Below are 13,273 nucleotides of genomic sequence, written 5' to 3'. Positions count from 1 at the left end.
CTACTTTTAAAAATAAAAGAAAATGGACCTCTAATAGAAAGGAACCGAAGTCGACCACTAAGAGGATGACGCTGCTTGTCGCCACGTCATGCAAAGTGCGAACGCGCGCGCGCGCACGCTTGTGTGTGTGTGTGTGTGTGTGTGTGTGTGTGTGTGAGGGAGAGGGAGGGGAGGGCTGCAGATCACGAGCTGTGCTTACCAAAACAGACAGACACATTAGGTCACAACATGGGAAGCCACGTGTAATAGCTAGTGTTAATTATAAAATAACATAAAATGATACACTCCATCGAATTGCCCATAAGACATTTAAAACGCTATGGCAACTTGTTGAACACACGTGTAACCATGTACATGAATCCTTCCTGTACCATTCTACTATTAAGCCCTTGAAGTCTTTGCTAATCTGTTGGTCCCCAGTATCAAGTTTGCGTTTGCACCATTTTTTCCGTGAATGAAAAACATTGGTATTGACGAAGGATATTAATAAATTTACATAGGGTGAAATAGTTGCCTAACTACGAAGATTTTTGAACAGGTTTTCTGGATGTTCTAGAATTATCAAGAGAGATTCATTACAACACCTTTCTGCATACAGAAAATAATATCGCGGCAAGTCGAAATTTTTGGGAATTTTGTGGCAAGGTCTTATGGGACCAAACTGCAAAGGTCATCGGTCCCTAAGCCTACATACTACTGAATCTAACTTAAACTAACTCACGCTATGGGCAACACACGCACACCCATGCCAGAGGGAGGACTCTAACCTCCGACAGGGGAGCCGCACGGACCGTGACAAGGCGCCTAGACAGAGCGACTACCCCGCGCGGCGCTGCAAGTCAAGTTTTCTCAAAAAATTATTCTTGAACTCATTGGTGGTTGGAATATACACAGTTAAAAACTTTTATCTTTTTTGAATCCCATTTAAAGAGTAATAATGGATACTGGAAATGTAGCTGAACTGAAGTCCTCCATTAATTGTAGCGTGTGGGTTTATCAATTAAGGTTGCAATACATCGGTAGTCCCAAAAATCTGACAACTTCTACTCATGTTTCATTGTCTGAGTACACTTTCTTTATAGCTTAAGGAGTCCTTTGAAATTAGTGACACTTACGTTTTGAGTCTCGGCAAAGCCTGCATTTTTAAAGTTCTTGTGAGATGATTTCTCAAAAATAGGTCTTCTAGAATCAATTTGCTATAATGATTCTGGAAATTATTTCACGTCAGGATTTTTGAGAAATAATGTCTGATATATTAAAATTGCAGTGAAAGACTATATTTTTATAATTATTGTTTTATTTGTTTAGGCGTATACCAAAAATACAGTTCTCTCAGGAATATTTCATTCTTGAAGTTCCTCTTTTTTCATCTCTCCGCAGGTCTTTCTTGTCCCTCTTCAACATAGAACAACAATCGGCCCCCGTACTTTCATTTCATCTTCCTTGGTACCTCTTCACCACATCCTTACTGGCCTGCGGGACATATCCTTGCTCTTCACTAAAGATTTACACGGGAGTAGTCATTACGGGAGTGCAGCAACTGGTACTCCACATCTTGAAATTATTTAAAAAGTTCTCAAAAATTTCCCTGCAATTTTGATTTTTTGTACACCCGAGAAAGCTTTCATTAACAAATCTGAAGCCAATCCATGCATCTTTTTCTGTAACATTCATTGTATCCTCAATTTTATGTTATTTCAGCAATTCGTGAATTCCAGGACCAACAAAAACACCAGCTTAATTTTTCTTGACTAATGAAGGAAAATTTCATAGAAAGGTACCTAAGCCAGGATGCAGCTTGTGGAAGAGCCCTTACAAACCGCTGTATCAATCGCATCTCAGTGTATTGTGATGGAAGCGATATTTTTTTGTGTGTTCTATAAGTGGTTCATGCAACATGTTTTTAGTCCCAGGTACAAAATGTCGCCAATTTGGTCAAGGCTTTACACCCTAATGGTTTGCTTTGCGTGGCTACCCCACTCCGTAAAATGTAGTGCATTTTCAAGTATCGAATGTGCTGACCTAAAAAAACTGCTACAACTAAAAGTAAAAGGAATTTCATTGTACTGTGTTAAAAAATTGTGCGTGATACAAGAAAACTGATAACACTTTTGAAATCAACATGAAAAACACTAGTTAAGAAGAAGTGTTTATTTACAATGATGTGATATCACGCAGCCGGCTGTGATCTATTTGCCTCGAAGCGTCTGTTGACGTTTTAGCTGTGGTGGTGTTCTTGCAGTGGCGGAACAACAGGGTATTTGTAGGTCAACTGTGGTGTTAGTGAGGGAACGCACGGAATGGCTGATCGCTGTGCTGGGTTCGCGAACGCTCTGCTTCTACACGACAGAAGCGATCGAGAGGCAGGGATTGCATCCAGCGTAGCCGTAGGGTGGGATGGTGCCGCACGTAGGGGGGGGGGGGGGGCAGGAGGAGAAGTCGCCCGCTGCACCTTTCATCAGCAGCCAAACTTTGATGGGGGAACCTAGTAGTTAATTAATTCGGAAAGGGTCCTCCTGCGCGTGAAATTAAAGCCACAGACTTAAAAGGCGCGGGCGTTGAACTCCCGGTGCGAGAAGTAGAGGACGCCTCTGGGATTAGCGCAAGGGCGACACAGCAGTGGCGCCGGTACAGTGGAGGAAAGGAAGGTTAGACTTAAACCTCCCGTCGACAACGAGTTCGTTGGAAAAGTAGTGAAAGCTTGGACAAAGAAAGCGTGAGGAAAGAAAACGACCGCGCTCTTCTAAAGAGACAACGAATTAAGCGAGTTAGGAAGATCACAGGAAACCTAAACATGGATGTCCGGACACGGTTTCGAACCGTCGTCCTCTTGAATCCGAGGCCAATGTGATAGCCACTGTGCCATCACGCTCACTTATAGTGTAGTGTGTGCGCTCTGTTATTCATCAACATTTCTGAGACTTCCAGTGAAACGCACGTCGCATGTCAGTGATCCGAGATCCAGCATATACTCATGCCCACCGCTTGATTTCCATTGCTACACGAACGGAAAATTTGGGTCTTTGAAAGAAACGATGTGCTGATACGGAGGTGCACAAACTTTCACTATGTTAATCAACATTTCATGCAGCTATTATTAGTGTATCTGTATGTACAGGGTGATCAAAAGGCCAGTATAAATTTGAAAATAAACCATGGAATAATGTAGATAGAGAGGTAAAAGTTGACATACATGCTTAGAATGACATGGGGTTTTATTAGAACAACAAAAAAAAAAAAGATTCACAAAATGTACGACAGATGGCGCGTGAAACATCTCTTGCGCGCGTCGTTTGGTGATGATCGTGTGCTCGGCCGCCACTTTTGTCATGCTTGGCCTCCCAGGTCTCCAGACCTCAGTCCGTGCCATTATTGGCTTTGGGGTTACCTGAAGTCGCAAGTATATCGTGATCGACCGACATCTCTAGGAATGCAGAAAGACAACATCCTACGCCAATGCCTCACCATAACTCCGGACATGCTTTACAGTGCTGTTCACAACATTATTCCTCGACTACAGCTATTGTTGAGGAATGATGGTGGACATATTGAGCATTACCTGTAAAGAACATCTTCTTCGTTTTGTCTTGCTTTGTTATGCTAATTATTGCTATTCTGATCAGATGAAACGCCATCTGTCGGACTTTTTTCGGTTCTAATAAAACCCCATGTCTTTCCAAGCATGTGTGTCAATTTGTACTTCTCTATCTACATTATTCCGTGATTTATTCAGTTGTCAAATTTATACTGACTTTTTGATCACCCGGTAGATCTACATACATACGAGGTGCGGCTAGAAAAAAACCGGACTGATGCTGGAAAAAACATTTATTTACAATTATTTACAATTTCATGTTATCTCCTTCAATGTACCCTCCTCCTCGGTCTCTACACCGCTCCATACGAATTTTCCACTGTTCATAGCAATGCTGCAGATCATTTTCGGTAAGTCCATACATTACTTCCGTCGCTTTTTCTTTTACTGCTTCAACAGTCTCAAATCTAGTTCCTTTCAAAGCTGACTTGACTTTAGGGAAAAGAAAAAAGTCACAGGGGGCCAAATCAGGTGAGTAGGGTGGGTGATCTAAGATGGGAATGTTGTGTTTTGCCAAAAACGTCTTCACTGACAACGCACTGTGAGCTGGGGCATTGTCTTGGTGAAGGATCCATGACTTTTTTCTCCACAAATCGTTCCGTTTTCTCCGTACTCGCTCACGTAGGGTAGCCAGGACGCTAATGTAGTAATGCTGATTCACTGTTTGTCCCTCTGGTACCCAATCAATGTGCACAATTCCTTTGATGCCAAAAAAAACAATCATCATTGCCTTGAATTTCGATTTTGACATTCGTGCTTTTTTTTTGTCGTGGAGAACCAGGAGTTTTCCAATGCATCGATTGGCGTTTAGTTTCGGGATCGTAAGTAAAAAAACCACGATTCATCGCAAGTAATAACATTTTGTAAGAAGGTGGGATCACTTTCAATGTTTTCCAGGATGTCAGAACAAATCATTCTTCGGCGTTCCTTCTGTTCAATTGTGAGACACTTTGGAACCATTTTTGAACACACTTTGTTCATGTTGAAACTTTAATGAAGAATCTGCCTAACACTTTCCTTGTCAACTCCTGTTAACTCACACTGCTCTGATTGCTAAACGGCGATCTTGTCGAACAAGTTTACCGATTTTTTCAATGTTTGCATCACTTTTTGCTGACAATGGTCTGCCAGTGCGGGTGTCATCACTGGTGTCTTCGCGGCCATCTTTAAATCGTTTAAACCACTCAGACACTTGTGTTCGCGATAAACAATCATCGCCGTACACTTGTTGTAACATTACAAACGTTTCACTTGCAGATTTTCCTAGTTTGAAACAAAATTTGATGTTAACACGCTGTTCTTTCTGTACACTCAACATTTTCCGACGCACAGACAAAACGTCAACTACTTAAAACAGACGCCACGGGCAGACTGTGTGCAGGAGGCAGATGAAACTCGAGCAGTAGGCGGAGCGAGAGTCACGTGACCGGCCACGCGACTTTCAGCCTTATTGCATTCGTTTTATTGTTTCACCAGTACTAGTCCAGTTTTTTTCTAGCCACACCTCGTACAGCACCTAAAACCTGAACTGCTTCGATGTTTTTCTTTATTGCGTCCTGTTGCGTATTCCAGACATTCGAACAGTACTCAACAATGTGTCACATGTGCTGTCTCCTTTACAGATGAACTATACTTTCCCAAAATTCTCCCAATAAATCGGTCCACCATTCGCCTTCCCTAATGCAGTCCTCACTCACTCATTGCAATTCAAATTGTCTTGCAACATTACGCCCAGATAGTTAAACGATTTGACTGTGTCAAGCAGGACACCACTAACGCTGCAATCGAACATTATGGGTTTCTTTTTGCTACTCATTTGCGTGACCTCTCATTTTCCTACATTTAGAGCTAGTTGCCATGCATCAGACGAAGTACAAATTTTGTCTAAGTCACCTCGTATCTTCCTACAGTCCCCACCGACGACGCCTTCCCGTACAGCATGGCGTTGTCGCAGACTGCTCCTTACCCTGTCAGCCACATCAAGTAACAGCGTTCCTATCACATTTCCATAACGCACTCCTGACGATCCCCTCGTCTCTGATGAACCCTCACCACCTCCCGGTTACAAGTCTTTGAGCCAGATGATGGGTAGTGAACCATAGAAATCTAGCAGAGTCGGCGAAAGAAGTTCTCTGAGACTTGCACTGAGACCTTCACGCATCTGCCTCAACCGATTACGTAACGGGATGTTGCACACGTCTCTATGGTGACACATCAGTGTTGTCGCAGCTCCCTAAGTCGAAGCCTGGAAGCAGCGCTGACAGCTGTCAGGAGCCTTCTTACGTTATTCCCTACAAAACTATCATCTTCATTTTTTCTGTAGCAGTAATACACTGAAGAGCCAAAAAAACTGGAACATAGGCGTAATATCGTGTAGGGCCCCCGTAAAGCACGTAGAAGTGCCGCAACACGACGTGGCATGGACTTGACTAATGTCTGGAGTAGTCTTCTTCTTCTTTCTTGGGTCTACAGCTCATGATGAGCTTGGCCTCTTATACAATTTCCTTCTATCTCTGTCGGTCCTTTGCCAATACTCTCCAGTTTCTATAGCCCATCTTCCTAATATCTTCGATTACTCCAGCTTCCCATCTGGCTCTTGGTCGACCACGTCCTCTCTGCCCTCCTGGCTTTCCTTGTAATATTCTTCTTGGTACTTCCGTATCATTCATGCGAACCACATGTCCCGCCCACCTCACTCAGGATGATTTAACTATCCTTCTGATGGGTTGGTCTTTGTATATGGTATACAACTCATGGTTGTATTTCCTCCTCCTTCTTCCTCTTTCACAGATTTGGCCGATAATTCGTCCAAGTACCTTTCTTTCAAATGCATCCAGTGTTTCAATATCTTTAGCTGTTAATGTCCAGGCTTCAGAGGCATATGTAAGTACTGGTCGCATAAGTGATTTATACATAATTTCGTGGTACGAGTCAGGAGCGTTGAGGATAGAAGTCTTGTTAGGGTAAAATAGGCTCTGTTGGCCAGTATTAATCTCTGCTTGATTTCAAAGGAGGTATCATTTAGATGTGTAACTGTCGAGCCCAGACACTTGAAATGTTCAACTCTCTCAAATGTATAATTGCCCACTGTTATTACATTTGGCATATTTTCTCTATGTGCTTTTCCAGCTGCCATAGATTTTGTTTTTTGTTCATTAATAATTAACCTCATGTTCCTACTGGCCTGTTCAAGAGCTGTAAATGTCTCTTCCATTGCTTTTTGGGTTCTTGCTATTATATCTACGTCATCTGCGTAGGCCAGTATCTGCACCGATTTAAAGAAGATCGTTCCTCTGTACAGAAGGTTTGCGTTTCTCATCACCTTCTCCAGGGCGGCATTAAAGAGAAGGGATGCCAATGCATCCCCTTGTCGCACTCCATTTTTAATACTCAATGTGTTGGACATAATTCCACCTATTCTTACACCACCTTGTGTTTCGCTCATTGTCATTCTCACCAGCCTTACCAACTTTCTAGAGATTCGCAGTTCATCTACAGCTTGATATAACTGCTCTCCATTTATACTATCATAAGCTGCTTTGAAATCTATAAAGAGGTGATGCGTGCCAACTCCGTATTCGCTTATTTTTCCAGGATTTGTCTTAAGGTGAATATTTGATCTATGGTTGACTTCCCAGGAAGGAATCCGCATTGGTACGGCCCCATCTCCCTCTGTATGATTGGGAGTATTCTGTCGAATAGTATATTAGAGAGTATTTTATATAGCAAATTAAGCAGTGTGATCCCTCTGTAATTGCCACACTCCAACTTATCTCCTTTCTTATATATGGAGTAATATCGTGTAGGGCCCCCGTAAGCACGTAGAAGTGCCGCAACACGACGTGGCATGCACTCGACTAATGTCTGAAGTACTGCTGGAGGGAACTGACACCACCGGCCGGAGTGACCGAGCGGTTCTAGGCGTTACAGTCCGGGACTGCGCGATCGCTACGGTCGCAGGTTCGAATACTGCCTCGGGCATGGATGGAGGTGTGTGCTGCCCTTAGGTTAGTTAGGTTTAAGTAGTTCTAAGTTCTAGGGGACTGATGACCTCAGAAATTAAGTCCCATAGTGCTCAGAGCCATTTGAACCATTTTTTGGAATGACATCATGAAGCTGCAGGGCTGTCCATAAATCCATAAAACTACGAATGGGTGGAGATCTCTTCTGAACATCACGTTGACAAGCATCCCAGATACGCTCAATAATGTTCATGTCTGGTAAGTTTGGTAGCCAGCGGAAGTGGTTAAACTCAGAAGTGTGTCCCTGGAGCCACTGTGTAGCAATTTTTGACGTGTGGGGTGTCGCATTGTTCTGCTGGAGTTGCTCTAGTCTGTCGGAATGCACAATCGAAATGAATGGATGCAGATGATCAGACAGGAAGCTTACGTACGTGTCACCTGTCGCAGTCGTATATAGTTGTGTCAGGGGTCCCACATCACTCCAACTGCAAACACGCATTACAGAGCCTACACCAGCTTGAACAGCCCAATGCTGACATGCAGGGTCCATGGATTCATATCTGTACACATCCATCAGCTGCATACAATCTGAAATGAGACTCGTCCGACCAGGCAACATGTTTCCAGTCATCAACAGTCCAATGTCGGTGTTAACAGGCCGAGGCAAGGTGTACACGAGTGGGCCTTCAGCTCCGAAAGCCCATATCGAGATGATTCATTGAATGGTTCGCACGCTGACACTTGTTGATGGCTCAACATTGAAATCTGCAGCAGTTTCCGGAAGGTTTGCACTTTTGCCAGGGTGAACGATGATCTTCAGTTGTCGTTGGTCCCGTTGTTGGAGGATCTTTTTCCGGTCGAAGCGATGTCGGAGATTTCATGGCTTACTGGTTTCCTGATATTCACGGTACACTCGTGAAATGGTCGTACGGGAAAATCCCCTCTTCATCGCTACCTCGGAGATCCTATTTCCCACCGCTCGTGCACCGGCTGTAATACCACGTTCAAACTCACTTAAATCTTGATAATCTGCCATTGTAGCAGCAGTGACAGATCTAACAACTGCGCCGTACCCTTGTTGTAGGAAGGGTTGTCGTATTCTCTTCAATAGTAGCCTTTCGAGGATCTTGAAGGCGGTCGAGAGTTAACTTATTGGACGGTATTTTTCCAGACTTGTTAGGTCCTTCCTGGCAGTGGTATTGTGACCATCCGGACAATCTTCCTAGCAGTCGGGAAATATCCTTGCAGCATATTGTCATTACAGATATGCGTCAGGGGACCGAGCCTTCTGGCTGTGAGCATTTCCTATTAAAAGGCAGATTACAGATGGCACCATGGTAGTTATGCCACTACCCCATCTATTAGCGGACGACGTTTAAACCACTATCTGTACATCTAATATCCCACAGGTGTCATATGCCATCACCGGATTAACATCGATGTCATCTTTCCATTTTATTGTTCTGACCACAGAAGGAATTCACTCGTGAAGCAGAGGAATGTTATAGGGACTTGTGCGAGGAAAATCGAAACGAAGAAACGATCAGATACATTCTAAATATGGATTCCTGTTAAGTGTGCAGGGGCGGGGAAAGGAGAGAAAAAGTTATTTTGAAATGGCTACAAGTAGTGACATAAGAATTAAAGTATGGAACATTTTCTTAAATTTAGTGCAAAATGGTTCAAATTGCTGTGAGCACTATAGGACTTAACTTCTGAGGTCATCAGTCCCCTAGAACTTCGAACTACTTAAACCTAACTAACCTAAGGATATCACACACATCCATGCCCGAGGCAGGATTCGAACCTGCGAGCGTAGCGGTCGCTCGGGTTCCAGACTGTAGCACCTAGAACCACTCGGCCACCTCCGCCGGCTTAAATTTAGTTTTGAGGGACACAGGTTATGTTGTTGTTGTTGTGGTCTTCAGTCCTGAGACTGGTTTGATGCAGCTCTCCATGCTACCCTATCCTGTGCAAGTTTCTTCGTCTCCCAGTACCTACTGCAACCTACATCCTTCTGAATCTGCTAAGTGTATTCATCTCTTGGTCTCCATCTAGGATTTTTACCCTCCACACTGCCCTCCAATACTAAATTGGTGATACCTTGATGCCTCAGAACATGTCCTACCAACCGGTCCCTTCTTCTCGTCAAGCTGTGCTACAAACTCCTCATCTCCCGAATTCTATTCAATACCTCCTCATTAGTTATGCGATCTACCCATCTAATCTTCAGCATTCTTCTGTAGCACCACATTTCGAAGTCTCCTATTCTCTTCTTGTCTAAGCTATTTATCGTCCATGTTTCACTTCCATACATGGCTACATTCCATACAAATACTTTCAGAAACGACTTCCTGACACTTAAATCAATACTCGATGTTAACAAATTTCTCTTCTTCAGAAACGCTTTCCTTGCCATTGCCAGTCTACATTTTATATCCTCTCTACTCCGACCATCATCAGTTATGAGGGTGCTACAATTTATTCATCCAGTGCTACAGATTAGGAAACCACGTTTGTAAATTATACCACTTGCATATATTTAGAAAATTTTAGTGTTCTTCTTTTTCTCAGAATATCAACTCCAAGAACAACATCTTGATGTTGAGGATCGGATTGTTTAAATAATTTTTAATTCTTTAGGCTATTGTAAATAAAGTTTTAAAAGTGGTACAATTTAGGCAGCTGTCCCTTACTACGGACATCAGGCTAATGAATGGCGTTGCCGACCGCAGTGCCGTTTTCGGCCTGTTTAGATACCTGTATTTGAATTCACATGTCTATACCACCTTATTTGGCGCTTTGCCGTAGTTCGCGCGTGTCGAGCGAGAGAATACGAAAATCTCAAGCATGCTTTTTTTAACGGCATATATAACATTTCGGGTTGCATGAAACGACACAGATAGCGGCAGCTGAAGTTTGTTTCATATGTATCAGACAGCTCCTAATACGACTTTTTTTTTTTTTACCGCAGTGCTAGCGCCACAGGCGAAGCCGCACGGCCGCGGCAGTGAGGACGCAGTGTGAGCGGCGCAGCTAGCGTCGCGCCGTATGACGCAGGGCGGCTTTGTGCTGCCTGTGTGACAGCGGCAGAGATAGCCAGTGACGACTGCAGGTAGCTGCGGCGTGCGGCGCGGGACAGCCGCCAAGCAGGGGCGGCAACACGTCCGCTGCTCGCTGACGGACATCGCTGCTGGCTGCAGCGGCCGCCACACAGAGCTGAACACTGCACCAGGGTGTCGCGCCGCTCCGAAAGTTTCCACTGGCCTCCAATGCAGCTAGTTGCATAAAACTATCAGCTATGCGAAAGAGAACAGGAGTTGTGTGTACCAGATGCTTTGCTTCGAGCAGAAACTGCAGATCTTTATATGTCAATCTTCAAAAGAAACGCAGAGTGCATAATAAAATAACATTACAGCTATAGTTAATGAAAAGTAATGACATCTGGCATTCATTAGCCTGATTTTATTTTATTTTATTTATTTACACGTCAAGTTCCATAGGACCAAATTGAGGAGCAAATCTCCAAGATCATGCAACGTGTCAGTACATGAAATTACAACATAAAAGTAATAACAGATAAAAATAAATGTTCATGAACCTGAAAAAAGTCAGTCCATAAGTATAAGTAAACGCTATCAGCAGCGCTTATCAGCTGAAGATGAAATGGGAGATATGATACTGCGTGAAGAGTTTGACAGAGCACTGAAAGACTGGATCCGAAACCAGGCCCCGGGAGTAGACAACATTCCATTAGAACTTCTGACAGCCTTGGGAGAGCCAGTCCTGACAAAACTCTACCATCTGGTGAGCAAGATATATGAGACAGGCGAAATACCCTCAGACTTCAAGAAGAATATAATAATCCCAATCCCAAACAAAGCTGGTGTTGACAGATGTGAAAATTACCGAACTACCAGTTTTATAAGTCACAGCCGCAAAATACTAATGCGAATTATTCACAGACGAATGGAAAAACTGGTAGAAGCCGACCTCGAGGAAGATCAGTTTGGATTCCGTAGAAATGGTGGAACACGTGAGGCAATACTGAGCATAGGGCTTATCTTAGGAGAAAGATTAAGGAAAGGCAAACCTACGTTTTTAGCATTTGTAGACTTAGAGAAAGCATTTGACAATGTTGACTGGAATACCCTCTTTCAAATTCTGAAGGTGGCAGGGGTAAAATACAGGGAGCGAAAGGCTATTTACAATTTGTACAGAAACCAGATGGCAGTTATAAGAGTCGAAGGATATGAAAGGGAAGCAGTGGTTGGGAAGGGAGTGAGACAGCGTCGTAGCTTCTCCACGATCTTATTCAATCTGTATATTTAGCAAGCAGTAAAGGAAATGAAAGAAAAATTTGGAATAGTTATTAAAATCCATGGAGAAGAAATAAATACTTTGAGGTTCGCCGATGACATTGTAATTCTGTCAGAGACAGCAAAGGACTTGGAAGAGCAGTTGAACGGAATGGGTGGTGTCTTGAAAGGAGGGTATAAGATGAACTTCAACAAAAGCAAGACGAGGCTAATGGAATGTAGTTGTATTAAATCAGGTGTTGCTGAGGGAATTAGATAAGGAAATGAGACGCTTAAAGTAGTAAATGAGTTTTGCTATTTGGGGAGCAAAATAACTGATGATGGTGGAAGTAGGGAGGATATAAAATGTAGACTGGCAATGGCAAGGAAAGCGTTTCTGAAGAAGAGAAATTTGTTAACATCGAGTATAGATGTAGCCATATTTGGAAGTGAGACATGGACGTTAAATAGTTTAGACAAGAAGAGAACAGACACTTTCTAAATGTGGTGCTACAGAATAATGCTGAAGTTTAGATGGGTGGATCACATAACTAATGAGGAGGTATTGAACAGAATTGGGGAGAAGAAGAGTTTGTGGCCTATCTTGACTGGAAGAAGGGATCGGTTGGTAGGACATGTTCTGAGGCATCAAGGGATCACCAATTTAGTCTAGAGGGCAGCGGGGAGGGTAAAAATCGTAGAGGGAGACCAAGAGATGAATACACTAACCAGATTTATAAGGATGTAGGCTGCAGTATGTACTGCGAGATGAAGAAGCTTGCACAGGATAGAGTAGCATGGAGAGCTGCATCAAACCAGTCTCAGGACTGAGGACCACAACAACAACATCAGCAATACAATAAGAATCAGCTTAATTTTTCAAGGAACTCCTCGACAGAATAGAAGGAGTGACCCATGAGGAAACTCTTCAGTTTTGATTTGAAAGCGCGTGGATTACTGCTAAGATTTTTGAATTCGAGTGGCAGCTTATTGAAAAGGGATGCAGCAGTATACTGCACACTTTTTGCACAAGAGTTAAGGAAGTCCTATTCAAATACAGGTTTGATATCTGCCGACTATTAACTGAGTGAAAGCTTCTTATTCTGGGGAACAAACTAATACTGGTAACAAGAAATGACTATAAGGAATATACATATTGTGGGGCCAATGTCAAAATACCCAGACTCGTGAACAGAGGTCGACAAGAGGTTCGTGAACTCACACTACTTATTGCCCGAACCGCTCGTTTCGGAGCCAAAAATACCCTTGTAGAATGGGAAGAATTACTCCAAAATATAATACCATACGACATAAGTGAATGAAAATAAGCAAAGTAGACTAATTTTCGTGCCGAAGTATCCCTCACTTTTGATACCGTTCGAATAGTAAAACTGGCAGTATAAGTCTTTGAACAAGAT

This window comes from Schistocerca piceifrons, chromosome 10 (assembly GCF_021461385.2).
Source record: "Schistocerca piceifrons isolate TAMUIC-IGC-003096 chromosome 10, iqSchPice1.1, whole genome shotgun sequence".
Lineage (NCBI taxonomy): Eukaryota > Metazoa > Arthropoda > Insecta > Orthoptera > Acrididae > Schistocerca > Schistocerca piceifrons.
The sequence above is the reverse complement of the archived record's forward strand: the minus strand, read 5'-3'. Positions refer to the sequence as shown.